Genomic DNA, 18,915 nt, shown 5'->3' on the forward strand with positions numbered 1-18,915 from the left:
GAGAGAGCTAGGAATAGGACGTCTCTTTCGGCAGGCACAGTGGGGAAGACTCAGAGAGCTGCATGCCTGAGACATCTTTCCTTGTCCCTCACTCATTGTTGTGTTCCCTAACTTCTAACTCTCTGCCAGGCCAGGCCCTGTTTCTTTTACTGCCAACCCCCCTGGCCCCTCGTCTTCCACCTACTTCCCGCTCTATTATGCCTTCTCCTTTTTTGCTCTCTTCTATGGCCCTTTGAAAAGGAATGCAGGCCCAGCTAAGCCTCATGAAGGAAATCTACCAACAAAAGATGCATTCCTCACTTGTGGGAGGTGCTGTGAGACGAGTAAGAAGGGCTGAAGGGGTGATTGGGTTGTTGAGTTGGGAAGCACCAGAGGCGTAGCCAGGATTGTCTAGCAAATGGGGCCTGAAGCCGATGTAGTTGGGACCACTGCACCGACAAACATATCTGTAAATGCCAACACAGAGCTGCTGAGTGGGCATTTACAGGTTTTGGGTGGGCCTTGGAAATTCAAAGGAAGGCAACATGGAAATTCAGTTTCCTGCTCTCAGAGGAAGGAGTGTCGACAGCCCAATGGGTTAATGCACCTACTGCAGCCTCCTATGTGTAGCCTGCAGGCGACACATTCAGTTGCTGGTGAGATGCTGATACAGATGTGCTTGCTATGCAGGGGCCGGTGGTCACTTCACAGCGCCTCGAGAAGGTGTCCTGTTTGAGTCGCAGTGCAAATATCTTATCAACCATGACCCGTAGATTACACTTTTTCCCCTCGTTTTTTCCAGTCAGTTGGGGCCAGAGAGACAAGCTTTTGTATGGGTGTTACCAAGGCCAGAGTGCAGGAAACAAAGGCACAACTGTCAGTAGGAATGCAGGTATCGAAGGGACATTAGCTGTTGGCTGATCGTGCAGGGCAATGCATACCCATTTTCAATAAAAAAAACATGTTTTTTAAAAACATGCCGCACACTGGATTAGAACTCAGGTCTCCAGCCTGCCAGGACCAAGCACTTACCGCTTGAGCCACTGGTGGCTGCGCTTCTGAGAGCAGCTTTTGGGCCTATTTATCTTTCGTCTGCATGCCCCTGTCAGCATACCCATTTGCATTGTGAAACATGTTCACTGCAGAAAATGGGGATAGAACATCTGGCCCCCCACTCCACCAAATACCAGCTAACTGCAATGGCCTAGAGGTTAAGTGCTTGCGTTACAGCGCAGGGGGCCTGGGTTCGAGTCCTGCTTTCCGCACATAAATGGATTAGTTGTGTAATCTCATTGTACACCTTCTAAAAGGTTCAGTGGTTATGAAAAGAGTTCCTTGGTAAAGGGGGGTGGGAGGCGGGACTGAGGAAGTGCAGGTTAAAGGAGGAGGTGGGGCAGGTTAAAGGGGGCGGTAGGGAGGCGGGACTGAGGAAGTGCAGGTTAAAGGAGGAGGAGGAGGTGGGGCAGGTTAAAGGGGGCGGTAGGGAGGCGGGACTGAGGAAGTGCAGGTTAAAGGAGGAGGAGGTGGGGCAGGTTAAAGGGGGCGGTAGGGCAGGATAAATGGGTCCCTGTGGGGCTGGGTAGGTCTAGAAGGACATGGTGCAGGTTCTCGGGTAAAGGGAGGGTGCAGGAAAGCAGAGAGGCGGGACTGGGGAGACGAGGACGTACAGGGTTAAAGGAAAGCAGAGAGGCAGTGCAGGGTAAATTAAGGGGGTGTGGGGTACATTCCACACCTTCCACTGGGCACCCTTTTCCCCTCCTCAGTGCCTCCTTTCCCCACATTAGGACCCTCCTTTACACACCCATCCCTCCACAACGCTGGGCCCTCTTCCCCACCGTTCCTAGGGCCAACTTATTCTCTCTCTCCCTCCCAGGGCCTACTTTATCCTACATCCCCACATGCCCCTCTGGGCCTACCCCACCTCCCCTCCCCTCCCCTCATCCAGCACCTGCTCCTCTCCACAGGGACCCTTTCATCCAGCCCTACCTTCCCCCTTTAGCCTGGCCCGCCGCCCCTTCCATGTTTACCCTGCACCGTCCCGCATCTCTGCTTTTCTCCACCACAGAACTCTTTTCAAAGCCACTGAACCTTTTAGAAGGAGTGTGGTTACCCACAACTGTACATGGAGTGGGAGGCGGGACTGAGGAAGTGCAGGTTAAAGGAGGAGGAGGTGGGGCAGGATAAATGGGTCCCTGTGGGGCTGGGTAGGTCTAGAAGGACATGGTGCAGGTTCTCGGGTAAAGGGAGGGTGCAGGAAAGCAGAGAGGCGGGACTGGGGAGACGAGGACGTACAGGGTAAAAGGGAAGCAGAAGTGCAGGGTAAATTAAGGGGGTGTGGGGTCCATTCCACACCTTCCACTGGGCACCCTTTTTCCCCTCCTCAATGCCTCCTTTCCCCACATTAGGACCCTCCTTTACACACCCATCCCTCCACAACGCTGGGCCCTCTTCCCCACCGTTCCTAGGGCCAACTTATTCTCTCTCTCCCTCCCCAGGGCCCACTTTATCCTACCTCCCCACATGCCCCTCTGGACGTACCCCCGCTCCCCCTCCCCTCCCCTAGCTCCTCTCCACCTCCCCTCCCCTAGCTCCTCTCCACAGGGACCCTTTCATCCAGCCCTACCTTCCCCCTTTAGCCTGGCCCGCCGCCCCTTCCTTTTTTACCCTGCACCGTCCCGCATCTCTGCTTTTCTCCACCACGGAACTCTTTTCATAGCCACTGAATCTTTTAGAAGGAGTTACCCACAACTGTACATGGAGATTACCTAACTACTTAGCTTATGTGCCGAAAGCAGGACTCGAACCCAGGCCCCCCAGCGCTGCAAAGGAAGCACTTAACCTCTAGGCCACTGCAGTTAGCTGGTATTCGGTGGAGCGGGGGGCCAGATGTTCTATCCTCGTTGGTTTCAGTGAACACGTTTCACAATGCAAAGGGGTATGCCCACAGGGGCATGCAGGAGAAAGATATATACGCCCAAAACCTACTCTCAGAAGCACAGCCCCAGTGGCTCAAGTGGTAGGTGCTGGGTCTCCCAATGCTGGAGCCCTGAGTTCTAATACAATGTCCGGTATGTCCTGGTTTATTTAAAAAAAAAAAAACGTTTTTTATTGAAAATGGGGATGCATTGCCCTGCGCAATCAGCCAACAGCTAACGCCCCTTCAATACCTGCGTTCCCCTAACAGTTGTGCCTTTCTTTTCTGCACTCTGGCCTTGGTAACACCCATACACAAGCTTGCCTCTCTGGCCCCAACTGACTGGAAAAAAACGAGGGGAAAAGGTGTAATCTACGGGTCATGGTTGATACCATAATTGCACTGGGACTCAAACAGGACACCTTCTCGTGGTGCTGTGAGGTGACCCACCGGCCCCTGCATAGCAAGCAAACCTGTATCAGCATCTCACCAGCAACGGAATGTGTCGCCTGCAGGCTACGCACAGGAGGCTGCAGTAGGTGCATTAACCCATTGGGCTGTCCACCCTCCTTCCTCTGGGAGCAGGAAACTGAATTTCCATGTTGCCTTTCTTTGGCACATTAGATCTAGCTTTCACCCCAATTCAGAGGATGTTTTGCTTCACAGAGAGATGATAATCATTGTGAGGTGTGAGCGACTAATAGCTAAGCAGGTCAGTTAAATCTTTGACTTTGTCATTGGGGTGTATTGATATGCGCAGTGCAGTCTTTTGCCCTGTGTTACTGCATGCTTTCATATTGCTGCTTGTTCATGATTCTTAAATGTAAACCTGGAGGGAAACGGGCAGAGGTCTGCGCCCTGCGTCCTCCACGCGTCCCTAACGCTCCCAAACGCGACCACAGCCCATACGGGCACAGCCCTATGTCCTATGCAGCCCCTCTGGTGCAGCCACCCACACAACTTAGGGTTAGGATCTGTGCTCTTGCACGTAGGCCTGGCCACCTAAGCCCCAGAAAGTGTCACAGCCTGCTTTGTAAACCTTAGTGACGTGGCCTAGGTGAAGATGATCTTGATGGAATACTCATGCCTTTTTCCTCCCAGAAGCCACCTGGGAGCATAGTAAAATGAAGGGGTGTTCCTACTCTGCTGCCCTCTGTTTACCCTTTGCCTAAGTGACATTAGTTCTGGGCTCTCCAGGCAAATGTATCCATCCGGGAGAGAGCTAGGAATAGGACGTCTCTTTCGGCAGGCACAGTGGGGAAGACTCAGAGAGCTGCATGCCTGAGACATCTTTCCTTGTCCCTCACTCATTGTTGTGTTCCCTAACTTCTAACTCTCTGCCAGGCCAGGCCCTGTTTCTTTTACTGCCAACCCCCCTGGCCCCTCGTCTTCCACCTACTTCCCGCTCTATTATGCCTTCTCCTTTTTTGCTCTCTTCTATGGCCCTTTGAAAAGGAATGCAGGCCCAGCTAAGCCTCATGAAGGAAATCTACCAACAAAAGATGCATTCCTCACTTGTGGGAGGTGCTGTGAGACGAGTAAGAAGGGCTGAAGGGGTGATTGGGTTGTTGAGTTGGGAAGCACCAGAGGCGTAGCCAGGATTGTCTAGCAAATGGGGCCTGAAGCCGATGTAGTTGGGACCACTGCACCGACAAACATATCTGTAAATGCCAACACAGAGCTGCTGAGTGGGCATTTACAGGTTTTGGGTGGGCCTTGGAAATTCAAAGGAAGGCAACATGGAAATTCAGTTTCCTGCTCTCAGAGGAAGGAGTGTCGACAGCCCAATGGGTTAATGCACCTACTGCAGCCTCCTATGTGTAGCCTGCAGGCGACACATTCAGTTGCTGGTGAGATGCTGATACAGATGTGCTTGCTATGCAGGGGCCGGTGGTCACTTCACAGCGCCTCGAGAAGGTGTCCTGTTTGAGTCGCAGTGCAAATATCTTATCAACCATGACCCGTAGATTACACTTTTCCCCTCGTTTTTTCCAGTCAGTTGGGGCCAGAGAGACAAGCTTTTGTATGGGTGTTACCAAGGCCAGAGTGCAAGAAACAAAGGCACAACTGTCAGTAGGAATGCAGGTATCGAAGGGACATTAGCTGTTGGCTGATCGTGCAGGGCAATGCATACCCATTTTCAATAAAAAAAACATGTTTTTTAAAAACATGCCGCACACTGGATTAGAACTCAGGTCTCCAGCCTGCCAGGACCAAGCACTTACCGCTTGAGCTACTGGTGGCTGCGCTTCTGAGAGCAGCTTTTGGGCCTATTTATCTTTCGTCTGCATGCCCCTGTCAGCATACCCATTTGCATTGTGAAACATGTTCACTGCAGAAAATGGGGATAGAACATCTGGCCCCCCACTCCACCAAATACCAGCTAACTGCAATGGCCTAGAGGTTAAGTGCTTGCGTTACAGCGCAGGGGGGCTGGGTTCGAGTCCTGCTTTCCGCACATAAATGGATTAGTTGTGTAATCTCATTGTACACCTTCTAAAAGGTTCAGTGGTTATGAAAAGAGTTCCTTGGTAAAGGGGGGCGGGAGGCGGGACTGAGGAAGTGCAGGTTAAAGGAGGAGGAGGAGGTGGGGCAGGTTAAAGGGGGCGGTAGGGAGGCGGGACTGAGGAAGTGCAGGTTAAAGGAGGAGGAGGTGGGGCAGGTTAAAGGGGGCGGTAGGGCAGGATAAATGGGTCCCTGTGGGGCTGGGTAGGTCTAGAAGGACATGGTGCAGGTTCTCGGGTAAAGGGAGGGTGCAGGAAAGCAGAGAGGCGGGACTGGGGAGACGAGGACGTACAGGGTAAAAGGGAAGCAGAAGTGCAGGGTAAATTAAGGGGGTGTGGGGTCCATTCCACACCTTCCACTGGGCACCCTTTTTCCCCTCCTCAATGCATCCTTTCCCCACATTAGGACCCTCCTTTACACACCCATCCCTCCACAACGCTGGGCCCTCTTCCCCACCGTTCCTAGGGCCAACTTATTCTCTCTCTCCCTCCCCAGGGCCCACTTTATCCTACCTCCCCACATGCCCCTCTGGACGTACCCCCGCTCCCCCTCCCCTCCCCTAGCTCCTCTCCACAGGGACCCTTTCATCCAGCCCTACCTTCCCCCTTTAGCCTGGCCCGCCGCCCCTTCCTTTTTTACCCTGCACCGTCCCGCATCTCTGCTTTTCTCCACCACGGAACTCTTTTCGTAGCCACTGAATCTTTTAGAAGGAGTTACCCACAACTGTACATGGAGATTACCTAACTACTTAGCTTATGTGCCGAAAGCAGGACTCGAACCCAGGCCCCCCCGCGCTGCAAAGGAAGCACTTAACCTCTAGGCCACTGCAGTTAGCTGGTATTCGGTGGAGCGGGGGGCCAGATGTTCTATCCTCGTTGGTTTCAGTGAACACGTTTCACAATGCAAAGGGGTATGCCCACAGGGGCATGCAGGAGAAAGATATATACGCCCAAAACCTACTCTCAGAAGCACAGCCCCAGTGGCTCAAGTGGTAGGTGCTGGGTCTCCCAATGCTGGAGCCCTGAGTTCTAATACAATGTCCGGTATGTCCTGGGGATTTAAAAAAAAAAAAAAACGTTTTTTATTGAAAATGGGGATGCATTGCCCTGCGCAATCAGCCAACAGCTAACGCCCCTTCAATACCTGCGTTCCCCTAACAGTTGTGCCTTTCTTTTCTGCACTCTGGCCTTGGTAACACCCATACACAAGCTTGCCTCTCTGGCCCCAACTGACTGGAAAAAAACGAGGGGAAAAGGTGTAATCTACGGGTCATGGTTGATACCATAATTGCACTGGGACTCAAACAGGACACCTTCTCGTGGTGCTGTGAGGTGACCCACCGGCCCCTGCATAGCAAGCAAACCTGTATCAGCATCTCACCAGCAACGGAATGTGTCGCCTGCAGGCTACGCACAGGAGGCTGCAGTAGGTGCATTAACCCATTGGGCTGTCCACCCTCCTTCCTCTGGGAGCAGGAAACTGAATTTCCATGTTGCCTTTCTTTGGCACATTAGATCTAGCTTTCACCCCAATTCAGAGGATGTTTTGCTTCACAGAGAGATGATAATCATTGTGAGGTGTGAGCGACTAATAGCTAAGCAGGTCAGTTAAATCTTTGACTTTGTCATTGGGGTGTATTGATATGCGCAGTGCAGTCTTTTGCCCTTTTTTTTCTGCATGCTTTCATATTGCTGCTTGTTCATGATTCTTAAATGTAAACCTGGAGGGAAACGGGCAGAGGTCTGCGCCCTGCGTCCTCCACGCGTCCCTAACGCTCCCAAACGCGACCACAGCCCATACGGGCACAGCCCTATGTCCTATGCAGCCCCTCTGGTGCAGCCACCCACACAACTTAGGGTTAGGATCTGTGCTCTTGCACGTAGGCCTGGCCACCTAAGCCCCAGAAAGTGTCACAGCCTGCTTTGTAAACCTTAGTGACGTGGCCTAGGTGAAGATGATCTTGATGGAATACTCATGCCTTTTTCCTCCCAGAAGCCACCTGGGAGCATAGTAAAATGAAGGGGTGTTCCTACTCTGCTGCCCTCTGTTTACCCTTTGCCTAAGTGACATTAGTTCTGGGCTCTCCAGGCAAATGTATCCATCCGGGAGAGAGCTAGGAATAGGACGTCTCTTTCGGCAGGCACAGTGGGGAAGACTCAGAGAGCTGCATGCCTGAGACATCTTTCCTTGTCCCTCACTCATTGTTGTGTTCCCTAACTTCTAACTCTCTGCCAGGCCAGGCCCTGTTTCTTTTACTGCCAACCCCCCTGGCCCCTCGTCTTCCACCTACTTCCCGCTCTATTATGCCTTCTCCTTTTTTGCTCTCTTCTATGGCCCTTTGAAAAGGAATGCAGGCCCAGCTAAGCCTCATGAAGGAAATCTACCAACAAAAGATGCATTCCTCACTTGTGGGAGGTGCTGTGAGACGAGTAAGAAGGGCTGAAGGGGTGATTGGGTTGTTGAGTTGGGAAGCACCAGAGGCGTAGCCAGGATTGTCTAGCAAATGGGGCCTGAAGCCGATGTAGTTGGGACCACTGCACCGACAAACATATCTGTAAATGCCAACACAGAGCTGCTGAGTGGGCATTTACAGGTTTTGGGTGGGCCTTGGAAATTCAAAGGAAGGCAACATGGAAATTCAGTTTCCTGCTCTCAGAGGAAGGAGTGTCGACAGCCCAATGGGTTAATGCACCTACTGCAGCCTCCTATGTGTAGCCTGCAGGCGACACATTCAGTTGCTGGTGAGATGCTGATACAGATGTGCTTGCTATGCAGGGGCCGGTGGTCACTTCACAGCGCCTCGAGAAGGTGTCCTGTTTGAGTCGCAGTGCAAATATCTTATCAACCATGACCCGTAGATTACACTTTTCCCCTCGTTTTTTCCAGTCAGTTGGGGCCAGAGAGACAAGCTTTTGTATGGGTGTTACCAAGGCCAGAGTGCAAGAAACAAAGGCACAACTGTCAGTAGGAATGCAGGTATCGAAGGGACATTAGCTGTTGGCTGATCGTGCAGGGCAATGCATACCCATTTTCAATAAAAAAAACATGTTTTTTAAAAACATGCCGCACACTGGATTAGAACTCAGGTCTCCAGCCTGCCAGGACCAAGCACTTACCGCTTGAGCTACTGGTGGCTGCGCTTCTGAGAGCAGCTTTTGGGCCTATTTATCTTTCGTCTGCATGCCCCTGTCAGCATACCCATTTGCATTGTGAAACATGTTCACTGCAGAAAATGGGGATAGAACATCTGGCCCCCCACTCCACCAAATACCAGCTAACTGCAATGGCCTAGAGGTTAAGTGCTTGCGTTACAGCGCAGGGGGGCTGGGTTCGAGTCCTGCTTTCCGCACATAAATGGATTAGTTGTGTAATCTCATTGTACACCTTCTAAAAGGTTCAGTGGTTATGAAAAGAGTTCCTTGGTAAAGGGGGGCGGGAGGCGGGACTGAGGAAGTGCAGGTTAAAGGAGGAGGAGGAGGTGGGGCAGGTTAAAGGGGGCGGTAGGGAGGCGGGACTGAGGAAGTGCAGGTTAAAGGAGGAGGAGGTGGGGCAGGTTAAAGGGGGCGGTAGGGCAGGATAAATGGGTCCCTGTGGGGCTGGGTAGGTCTAGAAGGACATGGTGCAGGTTCTCGGGTAAAGGGAGGGTGCAGGAAAGCAGAGAGGCGGGACTGGGGAGACGAGGACGTACAGGGTAAAAGGGAAGCAGAAGTGCAGGGTAAATTAAGGGGGTGTGGGGTCCATTCCACACCTTCCACTGGGCACCCTTTTTCCCCTCCTCAATGCATCCTTTCCCCACATTAGGACCCTCCTTTACACACCCATCCCTCCACAACGCTGGGCCCTCTTCCCCACCGTTCCTAGGGCCAACTTATTCTCTCTCTCCCTCCCCAGGGCCCACTTTATCCTACCTCCCCACATGCCCCTCTGGACGTACCCCCGCTCCCCCTCCCCTCCCCTAGCTCCTCTCCACAGGGACCCTTTCATCCAGCCCTACCTTCCCCCTTTAGCCTGGCCCGCCGCCCCTTCCTTTTTTACCCTGCACCGTCCCGCATCTCTGCTTTTCTCCACCACGGAACTCTTTTCATAGCCACTGAATCTTTTAGAAGGAGTTACCCACAACTGTACATGGAGATTACCTAACTACTTAGCTTATGTGCCGAAAGCAGGACTCGAACCCAGGCCCCCCCGCGCTGCAAAGGAAGCACTTAACCTCTAGGCCACTGCAGTTAGCTGGTATTCGGTGGAGCGGGGGGCCAGATGTTCTATCCTCGTTGGTTTCAGTGAACACGTTTCACAATGCAAAGGGGTATGCCCACAGGGGCATGCAGGAGAAAGATATATACGCCCAAAACCTACTCTCAGAAGCACAGCCCCAGTGGCTCAAGTGGTAGGTGCTGGGTCTCCCAATGCTGGAGCCCTGAGTTCTAATACAATGTCCGGTATGTCCTGGGGATTTAAAAAAAAAAAAAAACGTTTTTTATTGAAAATGGGGATGCATTGCCCTGCGCAATCAGCCAACAGCTAACGCCCCTTCAATACCTGCGTTCCCCTAACAGTTGTGCCTTTCTTTTCTGCACTCTGGCCTTGGTAACACCCATACACAAGCTTGCCTCTCTGGCCCCAACTGACTGGAAAAAAACGAGGGGAAAAGGTGTAATCTACGGGTCATGGTTGATACCATAATTGCACTGGGACTCAAACAGGACACCTTCTCGTGGTGCTGTGAGGTGACCCACCGGCCCCTGCATAGCAAGCAAACCTGTATCAGCATCTCACCAGCAACGGAATGTGTCGCCTGCAGGCTACGCACAGGAGGCTGCAGTAGGTGCATTAACCCATTGGGCTGTCCACCCTCCTTCCTCTGGGAGCAGGAAACTGAATTTCCATGTTGCCTTTCTTTGGCACATTAGATCTAGCTTTCACCCCAATTCAGAGGATGTTTTGCTTCACAGAGAGATGATAATCATTGTGAGGTGTGAGCGACTAATAGCTAAGCAGGTCAGTTAAATCTTTGACTTTGTCATTGGGGTGTATTGATATGCGCAGTGCAGTCTTTTGCCCTTTTTTTTCTGCATGCTTTCATATTGCTGCTTGTTCATGATTCTTAAATGTAAACCTGGAGGGAAACGGGCAGAGGTCTGCGCCCTGCGTCCTCCACGCGTCCCTAACGCTCCCAAACGCGACCACAGCCCATACGGGCACAGCCCTATGTCCTATGCAGCCCCTCTGGTGCAGCCACCCACACAACTTAGGGTTAGGATCTGTGCTCTTGCACGTAGGCCTGGCCACCTAAGCCCCAGAAAGTGTCACAGCCTGCTTTGTAAACCTTAGTGACGTGGCCTAGGTGAAGATGATCTTGATGGAATACTCATGCCTTTTTCCTCCCAGAAGCCACCTGGGAGCATAGTAAAATGAAGGGGTGTTCCTACTCTGCTGCCCTCTGTTTACCCTTTGCCTAAGTGACATTAGTTCTGGGCTCTCCAGGCAAATGTATCCATCCGGGAGAGAGCTAGGAATAGGACGTCTCTTTCGGCAGGCACAGTGGGGAAGACTCAGAGAGCTGCATGCCTGAGACATCTTTCCTTGTCCCTCACTCATTGTTGTGTTCCCTAACTTCTAACTCTCTGCCAGGCCAGGCCCTGTTTCTTTTACTGCCAACCCCCCTGGCCCCTCGTCTTCCACCTACTTCCCGCTCTATTATGCCTTCTCCTTTTTTGCTCTCTTCTATGGCCCTTTGAAAAGGAATGCAGGCCCAGCTAAGCCTCATGAAGGAAATCTACCAACAAAAGATGCATTCCTCACTTGTGGGAGGTGCTGTGAGACGAGTAAGAAGGGCTGAAGGGGTGATTGGGTTGTTGAGTTGGGAAGCACCAGAGGCGTAGCCAGGATTGTCTAGCAAATGGGGCCTGAAGCCGATGTAGTTGGGACCACTGCACCGACAAACATATCTGTAAATGCCAACACAGAGCTGCTGAGTGGGCATTTACAGGTTTTGGGTGGGCCTTGGAAATTCAAAGGAAGGCAACATGGAAATTCAGTTTCCTGCTCTCAGAGGAAGGAGTGTCGACAGCCCAATGGGTTAATGCACCTACTGCAGCCTCCTATGTGTAGCCTGCAGGCGACACATTCAGTTGCTGGTGAGATGCTGATACAGATGTGCTTGCTATGCAGGGGCCGGTGGTCACTTCACAGCGCCTCGAGAAGGTGTCCTGTTTGAGTCGCAGTGCAAATATCTTATCAACCATGACCCGTAGATTACACTTTTTCCCCTCGTTTTTTCCAGTCAGTTGGGGCCAGAGAGACAAGCTTTTGTATGGGTGTTACCAAGGCCAGAGTGCAGGAAACAAAGGCACAACTGTCAGTAGGAATGCAGGTATCGAAGGGACATTAGCTGTTGGCTGATCGTGCAGGGCAATGCATACCCATTTTCAATAAAAAAAACATGTTTTTTAAAAACATGCCGCACACTGGATTAGAACTCAGGTCTCCAGCCTGCCAGGACCAAGCACTTACCGCTTGAGCCACTGGTGGCTGCGCTTCTGAGAACAGCTTTTGGCCCTATTTATCTTTCGTCTGCATGCCCCTGTCAGCATACCCATTTGCATTGTGAAACATGTTCACTGCAGAAAATGGGGATAGAACATCTGGCCCCCCCACTCCACCAAATACCAGCTAACTGCAATGGCCTAGAGGTTAAGTGCTTGCGTTACAGCGCAGGGGGCCTGGGTTCGAGTCCTGCTTTCCGCACATAAATGGATTAGTTGTGTAATCTCATTGTACACCTTCTAAAAGGTTCAGTGGTTATGAAAAGAGTTCCTTGGTAAAGGGGGGTGGGAGGCGGGACTGAGGAAGTGCAGGTTAAAGGAGGAGGTGGGGCAGGTTAAAGGGGGCGGTAGGGAGGCGGGACTGAGGAAGTGCAGGTTAAAGGAGGAGGAGGAGGTGGGGCAGGTTAAAGGGGGCGGTAGGGAGGCGGGACTGAGGAAGTGCAGGTTAAAGGAGGAGGAGGTGGGGCAGGTTAAAGGGGGCGGTAGGGCAGGATAAATGGGTCCCTGTGGGGCTGGGTAGGTCTAGAAGGACATGGTGCAGGTTCTCGGGTAAAGGGAGGGTGCAGGAAAGCAGAGAGGCGGGACTGGGGAGACGAGGACGTACAGGGTTAAAGGAAAGCAGAGAGGCAGTGCAGGGTAAATTAAGGGGGTGTGGGGTACATTCCACACCTTCCACTGGGCACCCTTTTCCCCTCCTCAGTGCCTCCTTTCCCCACATTAGGACCCTCCTTTACACACCCATCCCTCCACAACGCTGGGCCCTCTTCCCCACCGTTCCTAGGGCCAACTTATTCTCTCTCTCCCTCCCAGGGCCTACTTTATCCTACATCCCCACATGCCCCTCTGGGCCTACCCCACCTCCCCTCCCCTCCCCTCATCCAGCACCTGCTCCTCTCCACAGGGACCCTTTCATCCAGCCCTACCTTCCCCCTTTAGCCTGGCCCGCCGCCCCTTCCATGTTTACCCTGCACCGTCCCGCATCTCTGCTTTTCTCCACCACAGAACTCTTTTCAAAGCCACTGAACCTTTTAGAAGGAGTGTGGTTACCCACAACTGTACATGGAGTGGGAGGCGGGACTGAGGAAGTGCAGGTTAAAGGAGGAGGAGGTGGGGCAGGATAAATGGGTCCCTGTGGGGCTGGGTAGGTCTAGAAGGACATGGTGCAGGTTCTCGGGTAAAGGGAGGGTGCAGGAAAGCAGAGAGGCGGGACTGGGGAGACGAGGACGTACAGGGTAAAAGGGAAGCAGAAGTGCAGGGTAAATTAAGGGGGTGTGGGGTCCATTCCACACCTTCCACTGGGCACCCTTTTTCCCCTCCTCAATGCCTCCTTTCCCCACATTAGGACCCTCCTTTACACACCCATCCCTCCACAACGCTGGGCCCTCTTCCCCACCGTTCCTAGGGCCAACTTATTCTCTCTCTCCCTCCCCAGGGCCCACTTTATCCTACCTCCCCACATGCCCCTCTGGACGTACCCCCGCTCCCCCTCCCCTCCCCTAGCTCCTCTCCACAGGGACCCTTTCATCCAGCCCTACCTTCCCCCTTTAGCCTGGCCCGCCGCCCCTTCCTTTTTTACCCTGCACCGTCCCGCATCTCTGCTTTTCTCCACCACGGAACTCTTTTCATAGCCACTGAATCTTTTAGAAGGAGTTACCCACAACTGTACATGGAGATTACCTAACTACTTAGCTTATGTGCCGAAAGCAGGACTCGAACCCAGGCCCCCCAGCGCTGCAAAGGAAGCACTTAACCTCTAGGCCACTGCAGTTAGCTGGTATTCGGTGGAGCGGGGGGCCAGATGTTCTATCCTCGTTGGTTTCAGTGAACACGTTTCACAATGCAAAGGGGTATGCCCACAGGGGCATGCAGGAGAAAGATATATACGCCCAAAACCTACTCTCAGAAGCACAGCCCCAGTGGCTCAAGTGGTAGGTGCTGGGTCTCCCAATGCTGGAGCCCTGAGTTCTAATACAATGTCCGGTATGTCCTGGGGATTTAAAAAAAAAAAAACGTTTTTTATTGAAAATGGGGATGCATTGCCCTGCGCAATCAGCCAACAGCTAACGCCCCTTCAATACCTGCGTTCCCCTAACAGTTGTGCCTTTCTTTTCTGCACTCTGGCCTTGGTAACACCCATACACAAGCTTGCCTCTCTGGCCCCAACTGACTGGAAAAAAACGAGGGGAAAAGGTGTAATCTACGGGTCATGGTTGATACCATAATTGCACTGGGACTCAAACAGGACACCTTCTCGTGGTGCTGTGAGGTGACCCACCGGCCCCTGCATAGCAAGCAAACCTGTATCAGCATCTCACCAGCAACGGAATGTGTCGCCTGCAGGCTACGCACAGGAGGCTGCAGTAGGTGCATTAACCCATTGGGCTGTCCACCCTCCTTCCTCTGGGAGCAGGAAACTGAATTTCCATGTTGCCTTTCTTTGGCACATTAGATCTAGCTTTCACCCCAATTCAGAGGATGTTTTGCTTCACAGAGAGATGATAATCATTGTGAGGTGTGAGCGACTAATAGCTAAGCAGGTCAGTTAAATCTTTGACTTTGTCATTGGGGTGTATTGATATGCGCAGTGCAGTCTTTTGCCCTTTTTTTTCTGCATGCTTTCATATTGCTGCTTGTTCATGATTCTTAAATGTAAACCTGGAGGGAAACGGGCAGAGGTCTGCGCCCTGCGTCCTCCACGCGTCCCTAACGCTCCCAAACGCGACCACAGCCCATACGGGCACAGCCCTATGTCCTATGCAGCCCCTCTGGTGCAGCCACCCACACAACTTAGGGTTAGGATCTGTGCTCTTGCACGTAGGCCTGGCCACCTAAGCCCCAGAAAGTGTCACAGCCTGCTTTGTAAACCTTAGTGACGTGGCCTAGGTGAAGATGATCTTGATGGAATACTCATGCCTTTTTCCTCCCAGAAGCCACCTGGGAGCATAGTAAAATGAAGGGGTGTTCCTACTCTGCTGCCCTCTGTTTACCCTTTGCCTAAGTGACATTAGTTCTGGGCTCTCCAGGCAAATGTATCCATCCGGGAGAGAGCTAGGAATAGGACGTCTCTTTCGGCAGGCACAGTGGGGAAGACTCAGAGAGCTGCATGCCTGAGACATCTTTCCTTGTCCCTCACTCATTGTTGTGTTCCCTAACTTCTAACTCTCTGCCAGGCCAGGCCCTGTTTCTTTTACTGCCAACCCCCCTGGCCCCTCGTCTTCCACCTACTTCCCGCTCTATTATGCCTTCTCCTTTTTTGCTCTCTTCTATGGCCCTTTGAAAAGGAATGCAGGCCCAGCTAAGCCTCATGAAGGAAATCTACCAACAAAAGATGCATTCCTCACTTGTGGGAGGTGCTGTGAGACGAGTAAGAAGGGCTGAAGGGGTGATTGGGTTGTTGAGTTGGGAAGCACCAGAGGCGTAGCCAGGATTGTCTAGCAAATGGGGCCTGAAGCCGATGTAGTTGGGACCACTGCACCGACAAACATATCTGTAAATGCCAACACAGAGCTGCTGAGTGGGCATTTACAGGTTTTGGGTGGGCCTTGGAAATTCAAAGGAAGGCAACATGGAAATTCAGTTTCCTGCTCTCAGAGGAAGGAGTGTCGACAGCCCAATGGGTTAATGCACCTACTGCAGCCTCCTATGTGTAGCCTGCAGGCGACACATTCAGTTGCTGGTGAGATGCTGATACAGATGTGCTTGCTATGCAGGGGCCGGTGGTCACTTCACAGCGCCTCGAGAAGGTGTCCTGTTTGAGTCGCAGTGCAAATATCTTATCAACCATGACCCGTAGATTACACTTTTTCCCCTCGTTTTTTCCAGTCAGTTGGGGCCAGAGAGACAAGCTTTTGTATGGGTGTTACCAAGGCCAGAGTGCAGGAAACAAAGGCACAACTGTCAGTAGGAATGCAGGTATCGAAGGGACATTAGCTGTTGGCTGATCGTGCAGGGCAATGCATACCCATTTTCAATAAAAAAAACATGTTTTTTAAAAACATGCCGCACACTGGATTAGAACTCAGGTCTCCAGCCTGCCAGGACCAAGCACTTACCGCTTGAGCCACTGGTGGCTGCGCTTCTGAGAACAGCTTTTGGCCCTATTTATCTTTCGTCTGCATGCCCCTGTCAGCATACCCATTTGCATTGTGAAACATGTTCACTGCAGAAAATGGGGATAGAACATCTGGCCCCCCCACTCCACCAAATACCAGCTAACTGCAATGGCCTAGAGGTTAAGTGCTTGCGTTACAGCGCAGGGGGCCTGGGTTCGAGTCCTGCTTTCCGCACATAAATGGATTAGTTGTGTAATCTCATTGTACACCTTCTAAAAGGTTCAGTGGTTATGAAAAGAGTTCCTTGGTAAAGGGGGGTGGGAGGCGGGACTGAGGAAGTGCAGGTTAAAGGAGGAGGAGGTGGGGCAGGTTAAAGGGGGCGGTAGGGCAGGATAAATGGGTCCCTGTGGGGCTGGGTAGGTCTAGAAGGACATGGTGCAGGTTCTCGGGTAAAGGGAGGGTGCAGGAAAGCAGAGAGGCGGGACTGGGGAGACGAGGACGTACAGGGTAAAAGGGAAGCAGAAGTGCAGGGTAAATTAAGGGGGTGTGGGGTCCATTCCACACCTTCCACTGGGCACCCTTTTTCCCCTTTTTCCCCTCCTCAATGCCTCCTTTCAGGACCCTCCTTTACACACCCATCCCTCCACAACGCTGGGCCCTCTTCCCCACCGTTCCTAGGGCCAACTTATTCTCTCTCTCCCTCCCCAGGGCCCACTTTATCCTACCTCCCCACATGCCCCTCTGGACGTACCCCCGCTCCCCCTCCCCTCCCCTAGCTCCTCTCCACAGGGACCCTTTCATCCAGCCCTACCTTCCCCCTTTAGCCTGGCCCGCCGCCCCTTCCTTTTTTACCCTGCACCGTCCCGCATCTCTGCTTTTCTCCACCACGGAACTCTTTTCATAGCCACTGAATCTTTTAGAAGGAGTTACCCACAACTGTACATGGAGATTACCTAACTACTTAGCTTATGTGCCGAAAGCAGGACTCGAACCCAGGCCCCCCAGCGCTGCAAAGGAAGCACTTAACCTCTAGGCCACTGCAGTTAGCTGGTATTCGGTGGAGCGGGGGGCCAGATGTTCTATCCTCGTTGGTTTCAGTGAACACGTTTCACAATGCAAAGGGGTATGCCCACAGGGGCATGCAGGAGAAAGATATATACGCCCAAAACCTACTCTCAGAAGCACAGCCCCAGTGGCTCAAGTGGTAGGTGCTGGGTCTCCCAATGCTGGAGCCCTGAGTTCTAATACAATGTCCGGTATGTCCTGGGGATTTAAAAAAAAAAAAACGTTTTTTATTGAAAATGGGGATGCATTGCCCTGCGCAATCAGCCAACAGCTAACGCCCCTTCAATACCTGCGTTCCCCTAACAGTTGTGCCTTTCTTTTCTGCACTCTGGCCTTGGTAACACCCATACACAAGCTTGCCTCTCTGGCCCCAACTGACTGGAAAAAAACGAGGGGAAAAGGTGTAATCTACGGGTCATGGTTGATACCATAATTGCACTGGGACTCAAACAGGACACCTTCTCGTGGTGCTGTGAGGTGACCCACCGGCCCCTGCATAGCAAGCAAACCTGTATCAGCATCTCACCAGCAACGGAATGTGTCGCCTGCAGGCTACGCACAGGAGGCTGCAGTAGGTGCATTAACCCATTGGGCTGTCCACCCTCCTTCCTCTGGGAGCAGGAAACTGAATTTCCATGTTGCCTTTCTTTGGCACATTAGATCTAGCTTTCACCCCAATTCAGAGGATGTTTTGCTTCACAGAGAGATGATAATCATTGTGAGGTGTGAGCGACTAATAGCTAAGCAGGTCAGTTAAATCTTTGACTTTGTCATTGGGGTGTATTGATATGCGCAGTGCAGTCTTTTGCCCTTTTTTTTCTGCATGCTTTCATATTGCTGCTTGTTCATGATTCTTAAATGTAAACCTGGAGGGAAACGGGCAGAGGTCTGCGCCCTGCGTCCTCCACGCGTCCCTAACGCTCCCAAACGCGACCACAGCCCATACGGGCACAGCCCTATGTCCTATGCAGCCCCTCTGGTGCAGCCACCCACACAACTTAGGGTTAGGATCTGTGCTCTTGCACGTAGGCCTGGCCACCTAAGCCCCAGAAAGTGTCACAGCCTGCTTTGTAAACCTTAGTGACGTGGCCTAGGTGAAGATGATCTTGATGGAATACTCATGCCTTTTTCCTCCCAGAAGCCACCTGGGAGCATAGTAAAATGAAGGGGTGTTCCTACTCTGCTGCCCTCTGTTTACCCTTTGCCTAAGTGACATTAGTTCTGGGCTCTCCAGGCAAATGTATCCATCCGGGAGAGAGCTAGGAATAGGACGTCTCTTTCGGCAGGCACAGTGGGGAAGACTCAGAGAGCTGCATGCCTGAGACATCTTTCCTTGTCCCTCACTCATTGTTGTGTTCCCTAACTTCTAACTCTCTGCCAGGCCAGGCCCTGTTTCTTTTACTGCCAACCCCCCTGGCCCCTCGTCTTCCACCTACTTCCCGCTCTATTATGCCTTCTCCTTTTTTGCTCTCTTCTATGGCCCTTTGAAAAGGAATGCAGGCCCAGCTAAGCCTCATGAAGGAAATCTACCAACAAAAGATGCATTCCTCACTTGTGGGAGGTGCTGTGAGACGAGTAAGAAGGGCTGAAGGGGTGATTGGGTTGTTGAGTTGGGAAGCACCAGAGGCGTAGCCAGGATTGTCTAGCAAATGGGGCCTGAAGCCGATGTAGTTGGGACCACTGCACCGACAAACATATCTGTAAATGCCAACACAGAGCTGCTGAGTGGGCATTTACAGGTTTTGGGTGGGCCTTGGAAATTCAAAGGAAGGCAACATGGAAATTCAGTTTCCTGCTCTCAGAGGAAGGAGTGTCGACAGCCCAATGGGTTAATGCACCTACTGCAGCCTCCTAT

This window comes from Ambystoma mexicanum, chromosome 2p, assembly GCF_040938575.1.
Source record: "Ambystoma mexicanum isolate Mex_15411 chromosome 2p, UKY_AmexF1_1, whole genome shotgun sequence".
Classification (NCBI taxonomy): domain Eukaryota; kingdom Metazoa; phylum Chordata; class Amphibia; order Caudata; family Ambystomatidae; genus Ambystoma; species Ambystoma mexicanum.